Source organism: Orbicella faveolata, unplaced genomic scaffold (genome assembly GCF_042242905.1).
Source record: "Orbicella faveolata isolate gen_17 unplaced genomic scaffold, um_ofav_v1 contig_30, whole genome shotgun sequence".
Lineage (NCBI taxonomy): Eukaryota > Metazoa > Cnidaria > Anthozoa > Scleractinia > Merulinidae > Orbicella > Orbicella faveolata.
The window spans coordinates 53873-74901 of record NW_028301559.1 but is presented as its reverse complement, the minus strand read 5'-3'; the positions used below and the strand labels follow the sequence as shown (position 1 = coordinate 74901).

Here is a 21029-nt window from a genome sequence, read left to right as displayed (position 1 = left end):
TTCTTTGTCAAGTGTATGCAGGCTACTTATATCATCATCTCTGGTCTGAAACACGGCAAACTGGATATTCGATGGGAGTAACCGTTAGTCTGTACTAGATTTGGTCAAGAAATGGAGCGAGCGAAGGAGAGACACTGGAGAGAACCATGCGACGAAAGCATCCTGAAGAAATTCCCAAAACCTTTGAGGTAGGTTTTGTATCAATTTATATTTCATCAAATTCGTTGGCCAAAACCTTATTAACTAAATGTAGGTAACAGACAAGATGATAAAAGATACTTTTGAAGCTGATTTTCTCTCTCTAAAGCCTGTTTGAGCCAAATACTAGAGCCCTCAAAATTACCAAGTTTGCAATTTTTTTGCAATTTGCCCCGTGTGTCTTCAGCACCTATGGCCAGAATATAGTTTTTCCCAAATTGATTTTATGATATTTAGAAACGTCAATATCTGTGTAATCTCTGCTACTAATTTTGTTTATGTAGAAAGAGCACTTTCGTAGAAATTACGAATATGGTTGTGCTTGTTTTTCCTGCTTGTCAAAATGGCTGACAGGGAACATAGTAAGACGAGCATTTTCTTCTTGTTTATGAAACCCAAAATATTTTAACGGTAACTTGTATAAACTGAGAGAGTGGTTCTATCATCTGTATGAATTTCATTTGAATTGGTTCACATGCACCCGAGAACCAGACTCGTTTCCTTTTACTTTTTGCGAGTGGAACGTTTGCTCAAAACATGGTCCTGAGGCCGACGTCATCTAATGCGGTTACCATGGCAACGATACATCTGCGATCCAAATATGGTTGTTTTGTTTATCCCCCAAGGTAACCTACCTCCACACAAAAATTGAAGTGGGGTTAAAATTTTTCATTTCCAACTTTGCTTCTTTTTCCTGGAGAATTGTTCTTAAAAGATTATATGGTATTCCACAGACGTCTCTCTTTTAATTTTAAAGGCTTCCTATTCAGACATACAAATTTTCAAAAGGTTTGCTCTCCTAAGACTGCAAAACAGTCCTGTTCTCGAAAGTGACCTAACATTTCTTTGCCTCTCTCCTCCCTTGCGGTACGTTCGCATCGACTCTGACGATAAGGGGGAGTGTGAGGAACCGTTATTTCTCGGGGAGGGTGACATGACAGATGCTGCAGTCGTTCTTCTCAGAAAGAAGATGAGCGGGAAGTACACTTTGTTTAAGGTACGCCACGATGTCTTGGCACAGCGGTTTTCCGTTATAGGTACATTACTTGCAAAAAATTGTGGACGGTAAAATTGCGAACGTTTTATTTCGGACACTTTTTGTTTTATTTTGGACAAATTTCAGACAAAAATTTCGGACAGTTTGCTGAAACATGGCTGAAGTAAGTTTACGCCAACAAAACACAAATTATACTGAAAAATATATATATGAAAATGATAGTTTTACTGCACCCTCGAGATTTTACAGATACACCATCAAGCCATTGCGTATTTCAAGCCTTGTCTCGACTAGAGTTCGATCCATAAAGTCGGGCATCAGTAAAGGAAATTAAGAGCTCTGGCACTAGTTGAAGCTTAAGAATTTCGGACGGTTTTATTTTCGGGCACTTTATTCGTCGGAAATAATTAAAATCGTCCAAAATGTTTTGCAAGTAATGTTTGTTGCTGTCGAGATGCTCAAAACCAAAACATATGTAGTCCGCAGGAAACCTATTCAATCGATAATGGTTATATTTCCTGCGGGTTCTTATCTCCCAATCACATTGCCAATAACTCTGGAACAAAGAAAACATCAAGTTTTCTGATCTTTTCTAAGTTTCGCTTTGTTCTGTCTCGCAGGAGCCACTGTACTTGGACATGTGTGTAATTTACAGAGATTGTGGTAAGTTGAAAAAATAGGTCCGCAATGCGTATATTTATATATAGAGATAGTCTTATTAGAAAAAACTGTTTTAATTGAGCAATTTGTAAGGGTTTAATCTCAAACTTATCAATAATTCATTCGACTCAATAAATAGGGGAGATCATAACCGTGACGTTGGTTGTGGCTTCCTCTGAAAAGATATATCATTAGAGACAGTGGCTCACCACATTTCCAAACTTTTCGAAGTTCATCAAAAATACTCTACTGTGAGTCGTATTTTCAACTTTCCTCTCAATATTTGGAAATGTGATAAAACACGGTCTCTCTTGTTTGACATATCACATGAAGTATCGCCTCTCATTGGCTGCATACTGTTTTATTTTGCTACAGAGCGGAAGGACGCCTTTGAGATCATGTCAATAGGCAAAGAGACGTACGTTTTCAGAGCATCTACCAGTCGCGAGTATCGAAGATGGCTGAAGTATCTCAGGCTTGAAGCAAAAGAACTTGGAGGATGGAAGAGACGACGTCACGGACTTCCCAATATCATGATCAAAAATCTGTAGATCTATTCCTGTAATGATAGTATCCATGTAAACATTTGCTTCAACAAGTTGCAACCTCAACAAACTGCGTGACAGCCCATATTTAGGTCGTCACGCAACGCTTCTTAACTGGGAGAATCGTTGCGTGACAATGACTACCTCATGACGAACAGATTGAAAAGTATACATAGAACAATCCCTCACGTACAACCCTTACTAGTCATTTCTTTTCCGACCATCTCGAAAATCGCGGAAACGCAAAAAACAAAAACAATAGAGAAAACAAACAAAGTCATGTCACTTGTCGCTTGTCACTTGCTAAAGAATATAATATATTTTGTGACCTTGCCCCATATACATTGCGCAGAGAGAATTATAAAACAGAAAAATGTAATATATTGTACAAATTTGTCATCCAAAATAAATTATGAATAGATTATCATGATAACTGCATAAGCGTCTCATCTTCGAGAACATGTGCAAATAAAAGACGTTTCCGATCCTACCAAAGTTAAAAAAGTTTGATGCCTTAAGCATTTCGATATTTAATTAAACACCTTTAAAATTTTTCAAAATAAACCCAACATGTGAATCACAGCTTTTCTCAAATGGAAGAGGTTTATCTGCATGTCTACTGTGTGAAAGCGTCAAAGCTACAGCTCATTATGATTAGCAAATATATCGCCGTTTGAATTTGTGAGTATCGAGACAAAACGGGTCCAGCTCCAAAATGACGAGATTGGGCTCTCTGAAGCTCATCGACCCAATGACCAGTTTCTAATGTTTTAGTATCGTGTTTTAATTCATCCGAGTTAAAGAACAATTGTAGTGCGTTAAAAGGGAAGTGCATATACATTGTAATTCGCTAGAAATATTGGGAAATTAACAATTAACAAGCTAAACGGGAGCATTCAAAATGCTACAGAAAATCCACGTAGTACAAGACGGCAAAACTTAATTTCATAACAAAAGTTGCGAGGAAACGTGCGTGGGAACAACAGAAAGTTAGATACAAAATAATCTCTGGAAAAACCGCGAATCGCAAGAGGGCACTGAGATACATTGGAGGCGCCGGAAAAAGCGCAAAACAGAGGTCGCGTGATGTAAGTGAGGAACGTGCAATGGGAAGATCTCAATTACTGGATAAGAATACGCATAAAAACAGGCACAGATAATCAACTCAGGATGCAAAAGAGCGAAGCACTTTGAATTAATGACCAGATTTGTAGGGAAACGCGCACGAAACGAAAGTTCGATGCAATGGATCCTCTGGAAAAAGCACAAAAATGGCGAGTGCGTAATGCTTTGGAAGCGGGGGGAGGAGGGTGGAGGGGCTGACACACACTGGGGAACTTACGAGCTAATGGACAAGGGGAGACGTGAAAAGAGGCAAGAGATAATCAAATCAAACTGATGATCAAATTTACTAGGAGTAGCGCATTGAAAAAAATTTAAAGCTCTGGGATTGGCGCCAAAACAAGGAATACGGAAAGCGGGGTTGGGGGAGGAACACAACCGGGAACCCTCAAGTTAATAAACACAGAGACTAAAGAAAATTGTGGTAAGACGATGCAAGTTGAATTTCATGACCAAACTCGGAAGGAAACGCGTTAGAGCATTGGAACGGGAAAGGACAGTCAATGTAACCTCTGGAGCGCTAAAAGCAGGGAGAATCTGCGCTGTTAACATAAAGCCTGGGGAACTGAATTTTTCCGCGTTTTGAAAATTAGTGGGAAAGTATTCTCTCGTCAGTATGAATGATTAAGGGATCTGTATAGACTTTTTAGGAGTATGTGTATTCTAATTCTTCCTCTTGGCCCGAGAACTATGGGATCATCTGTTCGCACCCGAGATGCATGGGACTATATGTGTGGGACCATCTATACCCAAAATTGTAGGGGGCCTATGTTTTTTAAAGTGGCCGTTGTAGAGAGTTGAGGGTTAGTGGGAGGTGCTACTGTACTCGTGGTTTGCACATGTCGTACCGTTAATTTTGCTTAACGGATTGATAGAGAAAAATTGACATTCTTCGCAATCTAGTGGGTTTACGGAGGCGGCTGAATACAGAAGTGAACAGGATTGCAGCTAGCCTGTGAATACTGTTGCCTTTGATACCATATAACCCAGCATACACTGAAAAGGTCATTTATTTTTTTCCCCAAGATCTGAACCTATTAGGGGAAGAAAAAAACGCGCCGCAAAACTTGATGCTGGCACTTTGATGGTATTCCTTTCAACAGTTTCCTACAATCAAACAAACAAGCAGTCATCCAGGAATTTGTCAGTTGGAATTTGCGGTTCTGCATTTATAATGTTCGCAAGAAGATGTGCGGAAGTTTTTCGTGAATGGTGGAGTTTGGTGATCCACAGTTTTTGGGGACGGCTTGCCCTCTCCCACCCCTTCCACGTGCTGCGCAGACACCCCCTCTCCCCACCTCTCCTTCCCGTCTGCAAACGGCTTTTTCCCTCTTATCTTTGCGAGCGCAGTTAGTCTCCGCCATCTTGCACGTGTGAAAGGTAAATAGTGGAAAATTGTGTTTACCGTAATTTCAAAGGTTTGTCCAAAGGCTTGCGTCAGTGGGTTGATGTTACCTGATCTGAGGCATAAGCTAAATTTCTTTACTTTTTCATTTTTTTTTTTACATGTTGAACCCATATTGTGGAACGAGGAGATGTGTTTGAAGACCTCCGGAGGAATGGACGCATAAGGTAAGCTTTTTAACGACCTTTAATATTTAATTGAGAGTTATCGGACTAGGTAATAAGACAGGATATGAACGTGACATTTGTGTCCATCAGAGATTATTCTGCGTTATCAGGGATAAATAAACCAACAAACCTTAAGCGCAGTATTTGTTGAGATGTCCCCATTAGAGATGGGTCTGTTTACATCAAGCTGATTAGGTAACTTTTAAGTTACCTAATAAAGCTGTAATATTTGACTTTTAAAATCAGAATCGTCACTTGTTTCTCTGTTTGGATCTGCTACAGGCCGTATTTTGTACAGATTCTTAGTTCTTAGATAATTTATAAAGGGAAGCAAAAGAGGCTCTTGTTTGGATCATGTTGGTGTATTTGATTTGCAGACTGCAGACTGCAGACTGCAGACTACACTTAAAGCTAAATGGCACTCCAGTTAGTCTGAACATCACTCAGGCTAGCCTGAATAGTTCTCACATTAGCCAGACAAGTGTTTACATTGTTTACGGTTTGCTTTCAAAAATGGAAAGGGGAATGCAACACAACATAGTTGTATTATGTAGTTATCAATGTTATGCCTGAGAAGGGGGTGGGGGGAACCACGGGATAGGGTGGAGACTTTGATCAGAAACAAAAATTTGGAATCAAACTTCCTAACCCTTGGGATAAGATTTCAATTCAAAGTTCCTCACCTGGGGAAATGGTTTTGAGTTCAAAGGTACCCACCAGGCCGAGAATTTCAAGCCATCTGAAGTAAAGAATATGTGCTTGCATTTGACAAGACTTTTTCATTGATCATGCTGCTCCAGTGAAAGGCAGTGGGGAGGCTCTGCTCTCTTTATATATAAAATTTATATACTAATACAGCTGCAAAAACAAGCTTCAATAAGACTTTGTTTTCTTTAATAATTTGCACTCAGCTGATGAATTCACAAACCCAAAATATTACCACACACTATTCTAGAGTCAACATGTACAGTCATTCTAGTTTTTCATAGAATCTAAAAATTTCAATTATGAATGTTAAAGTTTATCTTGGTTCTTTCTTCAAGTCATTATTGGCCCACTTGCTGTAGTTTCAACAAACTGCAGTACTCTTCAATGAATTTAAAAAGATTTATCTTACCTTTCGTTCCTCCAGTTTATTGCAACTGGAAAGCGTAGAAAACATGCTCAAACTCCTGGGAATTCTGGGTACTTTCAAGGTGGTGGAACACTTGTATCCAAGCTCCCCGCATTCAAAACCCTGGTCGCTTTCGTCGTTTTAACATTGTTCAAACTTCCTGACCCTGGAGCCAGCATTTTTTTAGCATTGTTCAAACTTCCAGATCCCGGGGCCAACATTTATGTTCAAAGTTTGCTAAAATTCCCCACGTGGGGTGCGCACAGACGTTCAAAGTGCCCACCTCGTCCCCTGGTCCCCCCCCTCCCTCAGGCATAACACTGATAGCTGCATTAGTTAAAAATTCTGCAGTCTGCAGTCTGCAAATGTGTACCAAAGACACCCACAGTAGAGTGTCAACTAGTGTATTATATTTGCAGACCCCAGTTGCAGACTACACTTAGGCCTAAATAGCACTCAGTTTAGCCTGAATAGTGCTCAGGTTAGCTTGTTTACAGGTAGCTTTTGGTAACAGAAATGGAAATACAATATTGGGTTAGAAATCTCCAGTCTGCAGCCTGCTGTCTACAGTCTGCAATCTGCAGATGTCATACACTGAGTGTCGAAGGATATCAATGATCAACGTTCAATCAAAATTACCCTACAAGGGTTGGTGCAGCTACATGCAGACTACTCTAAACTGTGGAAGAATTCAAAATGGCAGGAGCCAAAAGCTTCTTCTTGTTTTCAGTAACTTCACCCTTGTACATGTTATCTCCCTCCTTAGGTTTTAGGACTTTGTTTGTCTAAGCATCCAAATGCCATTTTCTCCTGAAGCAATACAATAACACAAGCTTGGCTTACATGTAGTACTGTTGCAGAACCAGCTAGGAAAGCAGACTTTTGGTGAAGAAGTGGTAAGTTCTCCGATCATTAAGCACCTTGATTAAGTTTACTATGATACAAACAAACTTTAGTAGATGTTTTAATTTTAGCAATAGGAATAAGCTTAACCCCAATTCTATATGGATTTCTTTTAAAAGTCAGTGCTGTGGTCCAAGAAAATTTACTAGGAGCCTAAAGGTGCCCAGCATATCAGCTTATATGAAAAAAGGAAGTTTTTCCAGTCGCCCAAAGGCAGAAGTTAGTCACCTGTGGCACCCGGGCACTTCTAGAGCACAGCCCTTGAAGTACACTTTGATGGCATGAAAAATATTAGCTAAAACTTTCCAAATGCACAGCTACTCAAACTGAAGGCAGAAGATCCAGTACAAAACTAAAAATATCTCAACAACAAACACTTTGTGTTTGTGTCCTCGTCACTGCTTCAGGGGGTGTCTGGAAAACCCGAATTGTGAATAGCGAATAGTCATGAATAGCAAATAGCGAATAATCCCGAATAGTGTAAATAGTCTCGAATAGTACGAATAGTGGCGAATAGTTGCAAAAAGTGGCGAACAGTGACGAATAGTCGTCAATAGTCACCACTTTAGATCTAATATCCCGCGTTAATTAATTATCCAAATAAGCAACAGAATTTCTGTGAATTTATTACCTTTTCTTCTCTGGACTCAGGCTAGGGCTGTCCATTGCCGACATTAAGAAAACAGAAAACACAAGGATAACCTAATATAGATGTAATTACACTTTTGGGGTGGTTAAAACAGAAGAAATTATGTTTAGAAACACCTTTTGTCCTGTTAAGTGTCTGTGCTTTTTAGCGGGAAAATCCCATCCTACATTGCTGCAAGGTTGACTGCGAGATACTGGGTACCCTATTTGCTACGATTTGCCACTATTTGCTACTGTTTGCCACTATCTGAGATTGTTTGCCACTATTTGCACTATTCGAGACTATTCGCACTATGCATACTATTCGCTATTTATTATTTGGGACTATTCACTGTTCGCTATTCAGGACTATTTGCTATTGGCTATTCGGATTTTCCAGACACCCCTGCTTCAGGCGTCAACCGTGTGACAACTTGATGACTCCGGTGACACTGCTGTCTGTTAGAGCTTAATAATGACTTTGTGTCAAAGAATCAATTTTTTCCAATTAATTTTTTTTCATATTTTTTTCATGAGGTCTCAACATGGTCTATCTGACAATTAAGAGAAATCTTGTTCTTTAAAATTGCCAATTTAACCCTTTGATGCCAACCTTTTGCCAAAAATACCGTTTTTAACTGTTTAGTCAGGTTTTTTGGCTGCCATGACGCTAAATAAGCCTAGTAAGTTTTGCTAAGAAAGCTTTTTTTTTACCAAAAGGAGAGTTTTTCGAGGATTACGTACAAAATTGAGCAATATTTCAATTCCAGGCATGCGCATAAGCCAAATTTTGTTTTTTTTGGCCATTAGCCATTCTCAGTTTTGTTTGCTGCCCCTTTCCTTTCTTTTTTTCTCGGCCCTTTTACTCTGGCTACCTTTTGCATTACACGTTCTTTCTGGCTGCTGTGAAAAGTTCAATGTTAATTACAGGCGAAGCCTAGAAATGGACCTTGATCAATCATAGGCGTAGTGGACCATTTTACCACCGGTTTTGCACCAAAACTGATAAGTTAAATGTTGTTTTTCGATTTGCGATGTCAGAATGTCGTTGATATTTAAACCTGACCATTGTACAGAAAGGCCTAGCCTAGTCTACTATCTGCTTATCAAGAATGTCTGATGACATTTAAATTGATGATGTCACAAGTGATACAAAGAGCACGACCATTAATTACGCATACATGCATAATTGGGGCTCAAAGGGTTAACAAATAGATTCCATGTTGCTGTGCATCTGTTCAGTAGTAGATCGCAGATGAGGTTAAAATGCAGTAAAAAATGGTGCATGAGACGATTGTTGAGTGTGCCACTGATGTTCTTACCACGTTTTGATCTCTTTTATGATCTTTTACTGAACAAGCACATGGCAACATGGAATCAGTTTTAACCAGTGGAGAAGCCAAGAAGTGTTTTAATTGGTCCATTTGATCAAAAGTAAGAACTAATCAAAATGTGAGAATAATTTGACTTACATAATTTAGGTTAAATGGACACCTGAAGCAAAACTGTCAATGGTTAAAGTTCTATTGGTTCTAAAGTTAAATAGATCAGTCAGGGGGTTATGAGACAATACTAAAACAAACATTGAGTTCCCAGGGTAATAATATTATAATTGTTAAATGGGAATTGACTGAACCAGATCGCTATGTTTTTTCAGGTCCAAACTTGTGTGTTTCAATTTAACTTGATATATTAGGCAGATGAATCAGTTTGACCTTTAAAACTAATGTTGTTTTTTGTTTGATCAAGGGATCTGTAACACTGGGAAGATAAGAGGAGAGGGATTGGGACTTACATGAAGATCCCTAACAATTTCTGGAAACTCAAATTAAGCATCGTATCTTAATGATCACTGAGCTGGACTATCAGACAGCAGTATGGTAAGTGCACATATTGGCCTGTGATCACAGAGGTTACTGGGAACATTTCAGTTCTAGATGTACAATATGACAAAAGAGATTAGTCTAACATCAGAATCACACTAACAAGATATTATCTAACAAACTTGTTTAGGAACTTGGATGTTTTGCACGTACCAAATGGACCTTTTGAACAAGAAATAGGTGTATATTGAAAGAACTGACCCAGATTGGGATTGGTTCTACCCAGCAAATTCTCTTTCTGTATTTTTTGATTGGTGAAGCAAAGAATTGGTCCCACACACACACACACACACACACACAAAACAAGTTACAAGAAAATACTCCTTTTTCGGAGCCTGGACTGTTTGCATGTGCTGAATGGATCTTGAGCTTTGTACAAGAGATGGGTGTAATAAGTGACCTGTAAAAGGGTGGTTCCACCCAGCAAATTCTCTTCCTGAGTTTTTTGATCTGTGAGACAGAGACAGAAAAAGGTGAAAACTTAGGGCTTGTTTTGGAACCTGCACTGTCTTCATAGGCTGAATGGATCTTGAGCTTTGAACAAGAGATAGGTCTAATCTGAACAGACTTGTAAAAGGGTTGGTGCCACCTAGCAAATCTCTTGGACCTCACTTTCTTGATCTGTGACGTAGAGACCTGGTCCCGCAAAAAAGGTGAAAAATGAGAACTTTTTTTGGAACCTGGACTGTCTGCATGTGCTGCATGTGTTGAGCTTTGTACAAGAGATATCTTGGGTAAAAGAACTGACCTGTAAAAGGGTTGGTTCCACCCAGCAAATTCTCTTCCTGAGCTTCGTGATCTGTGAGGCCCAGACTTGGTCCCATAAGAAACAGGTGGAAAATAAGAACTTGTATTGGAGCCTGGACTGTCTTCGTGCGCTGAATGGATCTTGCGCTTTGTAGAGGAGATGGGTGTAAAGACTGACCTGTAAAAGGGCTGGTTCCACCCAGCAAATTTTCTTCCTGAGTTACTTGATCTGTGATGCAAAGACTTGGTCCCACAAAAAAGATACAAAATAAGGACTTGTTTTGGAACCTGAACTATCGAATGGATTTGGGCTTTTTGCAAGAGATGGGTGTAAGAACTGACTTGTAAAAGGGTTGCTTCCACCCAGCAAATTCAGATTCTGTGAAGAGCCCAAAGATCGTCTACGTAGTAGGTTAGAACAGAAATGTAGTTACCCATTTATACTCCTAGGCTGAGACAGCCGCTTTCTGAGAGTAAAGTGTCTTACCAGAGTACGCTGGCCAGGTTCCTTGAGTTGGGAACCAGTTAGCACACCATGCCAGCCATTGATCCTTTGCGTAAATGGCGCCTAAACTTGAATGACAATAGTTTATCAGATCGGTTATATTACTATTGCTCGATTTATCGGCTGCGTTTGATACTGTCGATCATTCGATTTTGTTATCTAGACTACAAAATCGCTTTGGTATTAGGAACACTGCTCTTAATTGGTTTCATTCGTATCTTCACTCACGCGAACAGTTTGTTTCTGTCAATGGAATTGAATCGTCAAAGAAGAACTTACCCTACGGGGTACCACAGGGTTCTGTACTGGGACCCTTGTTGTATTCCCTTTATACAAGTCCGCTGGGTGACATAGCCAGAAAGCATAGCATACCGTTTCATCTCTATGCAGATGACACACAGTTGTACTTGTCATTTACGTCCAATTGCCCTAATCATCTATCAAGCTCAAAGATGGCCGTAGAATTATGTGTTAAGGACATTGGGGACTGGATGCTGCGCAACAAACTTAAGTTAAATCGGGATAAGACTGAACTTTTGGTTATTAGTTCTAAATATCGTCCACGACCACCCCTCGACTATACACGAGTTGGTGATGAAGTAATCAAGTCTAGTAAACAGGCCAGGAATTTAGGAGTTGCATTCGATCAATGTTTGGATTTCAAAGAACACGTTAAAATAACCTGCAAGAGCGCATTTTTCCGCATTCGTAGTATAGCTAAAATTAGGCGATACCTATCCCAGAGTACTACTGAGACCATTGTTCACGCTTACATAACATCGCGTTTGGACTATTGTACATGTAACGCCCTACTGTACGGTCTCCCAAAGTATCTGATTAATAGACTTCAGCTTGTACAGAACTCAGCAGCTCGCCTTGTTACCTTGACTAGAAGGCAGGAACACATCACCCCAATACTAAGGAGCTTACATTGGTTGCCAGTTCATTTTAGGATTATTTTCAAAATATTGTTGTTAACTTACAAAGCTCTGAATGGACTGGCCCCTGATTACATTAGAGACCTACTGCGATTTAACATTTCTGGTCGGACACTACGATCTTCAAACAACAGGTTGCTTGATGAGCCTAGAGCAAATCTTAAAACGTATGGTGAAAGGGCTTTTTCCGTGGCGGCACCAAGGCTCTGGAATAAACTACCCCTCCAGATCAGACTTTCATCATCAGAGGCAGTTTTTAAGGCTAATCTTAAGACTTATCTTTTTAAGCGTGCATTTGATTTGTAGTTTTTACTTTTTATTTGTAGCCTAATTGTATTATATAGCGTATTTAATTCTTAGGATTTTAACTTTTAGGATTTAGGATTTTAGGTTTTTAAAGAATTAGGATTTTAATTTTAAAGTATTGTAAAGCGCCATGGACAATTAGTGGAAAATGGCGCTATATAAATGTATATTTATTTATTTTATTTATTTATACATCCTTAGCCTCGTACTCATGTTTCAAGACAAATGATTTTTTACATGAACGCGAGTCTAAGGATGTACAAGTATTGTTATTTAAATGTAGGCGCCATTTATGCAAAGGGTCTATTAATCATTTGATCTTAATCTTTCTGGTCTTTCTCTTTTTCAGGTGGAGACAAATCAGGACAAAACAAGAAGAGGATGAACACATTCACCATCATTCAAGATGGATGATTTTATCGCAGTCCAGGACCCAGGTAAACACGCGTTCTTATGCACAAAACGTAAGCTGGCTCAGATTCTTAATTATCCTCTTGACAACTGGCACAGCTTTCTAAATTCCATACTATTTTTAGATTAATCTACATTGAAAGGAGCTATATTTGGTCTGTTTAATTATCTTTAGTTGTTTCACTGTGATTTCCTTCGTTTCGACATGCTCCGAGTAAAATATAATAGCCGAACGCTCGCATGTGAGCAAAAACAAAGGTGTTTCTGACTAGGGCCATTTAAGTAGAATTTTCTGTCGTTCGCTGATTCTTTTGGGACGGTGGAGTAAATAACTATAATAATTTTTCAGCGGATTAGCTGCGATTGAATCTCGTTTTCGTTCACTTTTCTTATGATAACATAACTCAGGAGAAAATGCGTGAAAAACTATTCAAAATATAGAAACAAACCCTTTATGGGAACGCGAGGCACAAGCGAATATTTCCACGTCTTTTTCGTGTTCGTCAAACTTTCACAAGTGTTTCTGTAATTTGATAGAAACAAGGAGAAAGTGTTTTATATTTCGTTGCGAAAATGTTGCGAGAGTAAGAGAGGAAAATTATTCGTTTGTTTCGGTTGATCAAAATGTAAATTTTCTTTGCTCGTGCCTTCATTGTTCTATAGGCCCTTGGTCACTTGTGGTCACGTGAAAAAGCAAACGCGATTGCCGTTTGAGAATGCTATAAACGTTTTGAAATGATTTAAGAACTATGGCTCCTACTGTGAACACAAAAAAATAATAATCGTCCAACGTGGATATTTTGGTAACCTTGCTTAGCTGCTGTCAAATAATTATAAATTTAATCCAGTGGAATTATTCATACCTTCATCTCAATGCTGATTTACCGCCCTGACTGAGTTGACTTGTAGTCAGTCCGAGAAATCACTAGTCAACCACGGACAGTTCCTCTTTATTTGTTTATTTTATGATTTTTTTTTTTTAATTCTATCTCAATTTTGAAAGGGGTACAAACAGTAAACAAGCGCGTCCATTGAAAAAAGAAAATTATAATAAAAATATAAAAAGAAAAGAAAAAGGAAAAAATAAAGATCCGAGCTATATTTGAACCTGTGACCGTCTTGAATTCCGGATTGAATAGCGACAGTGATCTCCACTACACCACGCAGTACACATCGATTGTCGACACAAATAATTCATCAAATATAACAGCTTCTGCCTATTTAGCATTTGAATGCTGCCAGATTTTCTGTGAATATGTCATTGATATCTTGAAAGTTTTAAATTCAGAACCAAAGATAAATTTTGGCCTGAATTATGCGTTTGCAATTTAACAAAATTTTGCGGCTTTCAAAAAAGTACGATTGGAAATGGTTCCTGGTCGTCGCCTTTCGTGACACTTCCGATCGTTTATCGACATGAAGGTGACTATGTTAGGTACACGTAAGCGCATCAGAGATTCGGTGCACCCGACAGTGTAAACGACAGAATCAAACTATTGTCAGTTCTTTAAAGAAGAGACTTTTCTTCGGGAGCGTTTCAGTTACTTTTGGTGGGGGCAGGGGTTGGGGGTATGGGGGAATTGGGGGAGCATCCTTTCTCAGAGGATTTGTTTAAAGTGCCCCTATGATCAAATTCTCCTAATCCACTTTTTTTTACATTTTTTGACACAATAGGTCTTTCCTAGATATGTTGTCATATTTCAATCTATTACGAACATTAGAACTCACGTTTTTTGGACCTTCATTAACGAGAATTTAATTAATTTTCCTTGTTCCAAGTCTTGGTCGAGAATTTGAGTAAATGACGTCATTTACTCAAAAATACGACACGGGTTAAAATTATAATAACAAGTAGTAGAATTCTACTAGTATACTAATGCAAATGCTGCAATCTGATTGGCTAAGCTACTCGTATACTACGCAACGACAACAACAACTTTATTATGACTCGCATATTTACAATTTTACAGAAATATATACACATTAAGTTAAAAAAGCTTGACAATAGTAACAGCGCGAACCCACAGATAGCCTGGGCTAATCTAAGCGGGCCACTTCTATATTTATATTAGACCATTAATACATAAATAAGATTGTTATGCAACTACTTATAGAAGGATTTACAAAACCGTTTAATACAAGTACATTTACATATTTTGATTGACACTAGGAGCTATGATTTACTAGAGATAAACTAAACTAGTTCGTATAGTGTGATCGTCCGGGTGAGTGTAGTTCTGAAAAGAACTGTTGTTGGTGACTGACGTTTCGACAACCTGAGCGGAAGTCATCTTCAGAGTCAAGTGAATAGTGTTTGTCAGTCGATGATCTTATAAGTCTGGTCCGTTGAACGTGATTGGTCAGTATAGCCATGATGGTATTGGCTGAAAGACTCATGTAAAGTTTGTCATCAGTCATTGGTGGGTTTCGATCCGTCTATTGTTAGTCAAATAGGTCGGGTTTTGGTCCGTGTATTGTTAAGTCGGTCTGTTAGAAGTCTGTTTGTCGGTTTCGTTTCTGTCATGGATAAGTCGTTTGTAAGGCGCCGGTAGTTGTTGACATCTGTTAAGAGGCGTTTGTTCTAGGTTAGTGTACCAGCTTTCCAGAGTCAGTCGTTGAAAATAGTTTGTACTGTAGGTTAAGCACTGAGCAGAGTCCCAGTCAATGTTGTGGTTTGTCAGTTGATGATGTACAGCAATGTGATTGTTGGCATCACCATTTCTCGTGGCCACACGCACCCGGACGATCACATTGTACGAACTACTGATACTCCTGGGTTCAAACCATTTACTATAAACTAAACTATGGGTTGAAATTAATCAGGAACTAAATTTAAGAACTTGAGTCAGGTTGTCGACTTCAACATAGTCATCCCTAACTGAAAGAGTCTCGAATAAAAATCTACGAATTTTTTTCTTAAAGATTGGTTTAGATAAATCTCTCCAGTCTGGAGAAATTTGATTCCATAATATCGCTCCAGTTCTCGAAAAAGAGCGTTTGAAAATTTCCGACTTAACTTCTTTCCGAAGATAATTCCCTTTTGCGGTATGCCTTGTGTCGTACCCATGAATTTCATTTGACCTAGTGAAAAGAGCCCTGATAGGCGAAGGGGCTAATTTTTTCCAAATATCCGGCATGCATGAGATTCACAATCGCGACAAAATATAATATATTTACAGGTAAAATCTTTGACTGAATGAAAAGAGGAATAGCATGAACATCACTGGGCGCAAAATAAATCAGTCGAAGAGCTCGTTTTTGGAGAACAAGTAGTTTGCCAATGTACGACTTGGCTGCGCGACCCCATACACAAATCCCATAGGATAAATATGGCAGAATAAGCGAGCGATAAATCATTAAAAGACTTTCAGTTGGAACAAAGTGTCTTAGTCTGGCTAGAATTCCAATAGTCTTACTTATTTTCAATGAGATAAAGTCGATATGGTGCTTCCACTTTAGGTTACAATCAATCAGATAAGAATTCCCAGAAATTTCACAAAATCTTTACGATCTAGAGAACAGAACTTAGTGGCACTGTTATCATACATTTCGATACTAATTTCCTTATTAATCTTCTTCTGGCTCGGACAAAAGATAGCAAAATTGGATTTCTTGATATTTAGAGTAAGCTTATTTATAATTAACCACCGTGAAACTTTACTCAACCCTGAGTTTTAAAACTACTTCGCAAGTACTTTTAAATTTTTGTGAGCAAATAGGATAGTGGTGTCCTCTGCAAAAAGAAAGAACTTTAATTTATCAGAAGATTTATGAATATCATTAATATAAATAAGAAATAAAAAAGGACCCAACACAGATCCCTGGGGGACACCACAAGGATTTAGTTCTTTAGGTGAGACATGCCCATCGATTTGGGTTACTTGGGATCTTCCCTTAAGATAGGATGAGAACCATTCTAGTATAATTCCTCTGATTCCATAGCGGTACAACTTATCTAATAGAATTTCATGATCAACCGTGTCAAACGCCTTTTTCAGATCGATAAACGCTCCAGTAGAGAACATCCCTTTGTCCATGTTGTGCTGGATCCTATTTACTATATCAATTAATGCATGCTGTGTGGAGTGTTTTTCTCTAAAACCGTGCTGTGACTCATAAAACAGACTTTTTATCTCAAAGAACGATTTTAAACGCGTGCACATTAGTCTTTCAAGGATTCTGTTGAATATAGAGAGCAGCGATATAGGACGATAATTATTGGGGTCGATATCCTCACCACTTTTGAAGACAGGGACCACTTTAGCTAGCTTTAATTTACTAGGAAAGTTTCCCTCAAGGATCGAAGCTCTCATTATTTCCATTAGTGGTTGACTAATAAAACATTTTCCAACTTTTAAAATACTAACAGGGCACGAGTAAACTCCATGTGACTTGGTCGAAGGTAATAGCGATATCTCCGATTCTACTTCACCAAGAGTGACAGGATCGAAATAAAAGGTCTTTGGATTATTAACAAGAAATTCCAAAAAATTGCGTTCCGAGTGGGGTAGCTAAGCAGCTAAAGCTGCTCCACATGAAGCAAAGTGTTCGTTCAGGATGGAAGGTAATTCCTTCTGATCGTAGATTAAACGACCTCTGCTTTCATCCTGTAAGGCAGGGATTTTTTTCATTTTTTTTTTCCTTCCGCGATTAATGAGTTCACTTATACCTGCCCAGGTCTTTTTCATTCTGGAAATATTCCATTGAAAATAGTTATGAAAGTATTGTTTCTTACTTAGGCTAATTAGAGTTGCAATTTTATTTCTATATAGTCTATATTGATCTTTAAAGGTAGAATGGTATTGGCTGTTCTTAATTTTGATTGATTTCCTTATACCCTTGGTAATCCATGGTTTAGAAAGTTGTCTTGCTCTGCGTTTTGAGACAGTTTTAAAAGGCGCGTGGGTGTTAACTATCTTGTTGAGTTTATTGTAAAATTTTGAAAACAATTTATCGGTGCTCATATTTGGTGGAGAAATTATTTCATTCCAGTTAATATTTGAGACCTCCGCTAAAAATTTAACTTCCGAAAAGTGCGGAAAATCACGGACTTTTTTAAAATCCGTTAACACTCCTTTTCATTAGGTTATTTGACATTACACAGAACTGCGAAAAGTGACCACTGATATCTAAAATTATATTACCACAGGATAAGAGATTGGTTGTATTATTTACAAGTATGTTATTAATTAGGGTAGCGGAATTTCCGTAAACTCGGGTAGGTTTATCTATTAAGGGGATAAAAGAATAGCTCTGTAACGAGAGTAGAAAATTATGCGCATAATCGCAGCTTTCAGATTTGAGGAGGTCGATGTTGAAGTCGCCAGCTATGTAAACAGTTTTCTCAGGCATTAAACCGTTCAACCGTTTCATTAAAATAAGAAAGAAAACTCTCCGGAGGATTGTGTTGTCTATACAATACGCCACAAATAACATTCTTTTTGTTTGGAACAAGAATTTCTGTCCACAAGGCCTGGAACGCCGGATTAGACGTCCTTTCAACTACGGTATAATCAAGATTCTCATTGATATAAATTCCCACACCTCCAGCAGACAGAGGTGTCGGGACATACTCAAAAACATAGCCTCTAATGTTTGGATTAAAATCAGTTTCCTTTAAATTCATTATTCTGGTTTCAGTCAATGCAATTATGCTGAACTAAAAATCTAAAGAAGTGAGTTTGGAGACTTTCAAGATTTCTTTTTAAGCTCCTAATTGTGGAAAATAGAGAACCCGCTATTTTTACAATGAGAGCTATGCAAAGAGCATTTGTGGTTATAAAAACTATTTGGGGAATAATACAAACTTCGAATGTGTTGATTGAGGATGTTAGAATCGGGGTTGATCGAAGTATCTATGCCTGTATTTAGAGAGAAAAGGTCGAGATCATGTATACTGTGCAATTTCTCAAGGTAAGTATTAGGTGTGCGAGAGATTGAAGCGCTGTTATTGAACAGGCCATGGGCGACAGCAATATTTGCACCATAACTGAATAAGGTAATTCGCGAAAAAGGTTTCTGTTCACATTAATTTTTCTAGAGACTTGTCGATCAGAAGCCATCATTAAAGGATAACAGACACCTTATTGGAGTGTCAGCCATTAGAGTGCAGTAGCCGTGGATCGTCCACGAAATGCGACTTTTTTTTAATCGTTTTTCCGAAGTTTTGGAAGAAAGTTTAGATGTAAATAGATAATTAAATTCCTGAGACGACTAAAAAACAGGAAATTGATGGTTTCTTGACTTTAAAAACTTGAAATTATTGAAAAACCGGGTGCGCGCGCGTAAACAACTGCAAATTACCAAGGACAATTCAATACGTGCGATTTTGTTAAAGCCTGAAGTTCAATAATGCGGAGAAAAATAATTGGGAACCGTTATTTGCGTTAATTTCAGTTAGGAGTCTACTAAAACAATTAGATTATTCGCTCTCGATTTCTAGGAGGTGATAGTTGATTCGGCCTTCGGCCTCATCAACTATCACCTCATAAAAATCTCGAGCTCATAATCTAATTGTTAATTAGTATAGAAAAATTGCACGAATATAAGAGCCAAAGTTTTTGTTATTCTTTACGGGAATTGCTGTACTAATCGTTATTATAATTTCAACCCGTGCGGTATTTTTGAGAAAATGACGTCATTTACTCCAATTCTCAACCAAGACTTGGAACAAGGAAAGTTAATTGCGGCCGCAAATTCTCGGAAGTAAAGGTCCAAAAAATGTGAGTTCTGATGTTCGTAATAGATTGAAATTTGGCAACATAATTAGGAAAGACCTATTGTGTACGAAAATAGATGTCGAGAATTTGATCATAGGGGCACTTTAATCTGCAGTGTGTATTTCAACAGATCTTTGCATCCTTCATTTCTTTTTCTGGCTGGTGGAATTCGTGAAACATGTATTTTACTGAGAGCTTAGGGAACTTTTTTTGTAGTCACGTGACAATCTAGACGTGATTGGTACCACTGCGTCGTCTTGCAAAACTTATCTTCACTGTTAGTCTTGCTGCGATTTCATTTTACCTTGGTGAAAGAATTAAATGTCTGTTCAATATGTCTTGACGAAAATATTTATACTTAGAAGTTAGGTGGAGAAATTAATTAGTTAAACAAGAACATGCTATTTTAGGCGTTGCTTATATCTTTTCCCGTTCTTTAAAAGTTTTAAGCGGTCAAAACAGTGAACAGGCGCATCCAAAAACAAAACAAGAAGGCAAAAAAGAAAAGTTCCGAGTCGTAACCGAACCTGTGTTCATCTAGACTGTGGAGCGGGAATGATCTCCACAAAACTGAATCAAATAGCGTTTGTTTGTTTTCCATTTCGTTTTGTTTAGCTTTGTTTTGGTTCCTTTTATTACTGCAATGTAGTTTTCATTATGTTTCAAAATGGAGAGGAAAGCCAACATTTGCTACGAGACTTTCTGTCGAAAGTTCCTCCGGCCAATCATGGATCTTAAGCTTGACAAAAATATAAGAGATTAAAGGCCGCCGCACATTAGCCGATTTTTTTGTCGGCCGACAAAAAATCTTCACTTGTCGGCTAGTGTGTGGTGAATTCAGACAAGTCTGCGACATGATCGGGGATTGTCGGGCGATATCTGGCAGTGCTAGATCTCAAAACGTCTTGTCGGGCCTTGTCAGCTAGTGTGCGGTGGACCAAGACAATTTGTCGGAGCTCGCGCGCTCCTCAACCAATTAGGAAATGTCACGAGAGTCACGTCAGTGAAATAAGCGCCATCTTGATTTTGGATGACTCGGCCCCAAGCCCCAAACCTTAACAAAGTTAGACACAACAAGCAAGCATGGCCCAGTACTTTAGTCTTTGGTTGTGATTCATTCTCCGGCACACAGCTTCCACACTTCCCCTCGGAACGAGCTACTTCATTCATGATTCTTAAGACAATAGATCACTAACAAGTCACAAGTATACAATCAGCCTTAAAATAAGAGAGGAAGCGGGTACAGTGATTACATTGGCCCAATGAAAATAGAGATTTCAGCAATATAACGTCTTACTGATGGTGTTTTGAGCTTCGTCTAACGAGATCTAGTGTGTGTGCTACCCTTTATGTTAAGCTATTACTCCTTTTAAATAGCGTAAATCTTCGCATTAGCGCCCGGGGCGCTTATTCAAGGTGGGGCGTGGGGGGGAGGGGAGGGAGCGCGGGGGGGGAGGGAGCGCTTATTTAATTTTTCCTAAATCGTAGCCTGACATGATCATTTTTTTAATATATCATCTGCGCACAAACATCAACATAAGCTGTTTATTGACATAAAAAGCTGATCCTAAAGCTTAAATTGCGGCACCGTTAGTACTTAACGTGTTCACTAAACGTGTTCACAAACTGAAACAATGTACAAATCTAATACTACATGACGAAAACTATACACCCTTTGTCTCATTACTCGTCCACAAAATGGGGGAAGGGGAGTGGGGCGCTTATTCGAGGGGGCGCTTATTTTAAATTTTGGCCGATAGGAGGGACGCTTATTCGAAGGCG

General features: G+C 38.7%; 1 long non-coding RNA gene across 3 annotated transcripts in view; it reads left to right on the top strand.

Annotated features, from left to right (window-relative positions):
• The first annotated feature begins 4868 nt into the window (after window positions 1–4868).
• The window catches only part of LOC149105947 (uncharacterized), a 17931-nt gene continuing 1770 nt past the window's right edge, over window positions 4869–21029 (top strand). The window contains exons 1-5 of one of the 3 annotated variants that reach the window (XR_016210083.1): window positions 4884–4902; window positions 5058–5094; window positions 6975–7104; window positions 9488–9618; window positions 12467–12554. This is a non-coding gene — a long non-coding RNA (uncharacterized LOC149105947). Of the gene's footprint in view, window positions 5095–6974; window positions 7105–9487; window positions 9619–12466; window positions 12555–21029 lie in introns of all 3 variants that reach the window. The other 2 variants (XR_016210084.1, XR_016210082.1) reach the window with 2 other exon arrangements.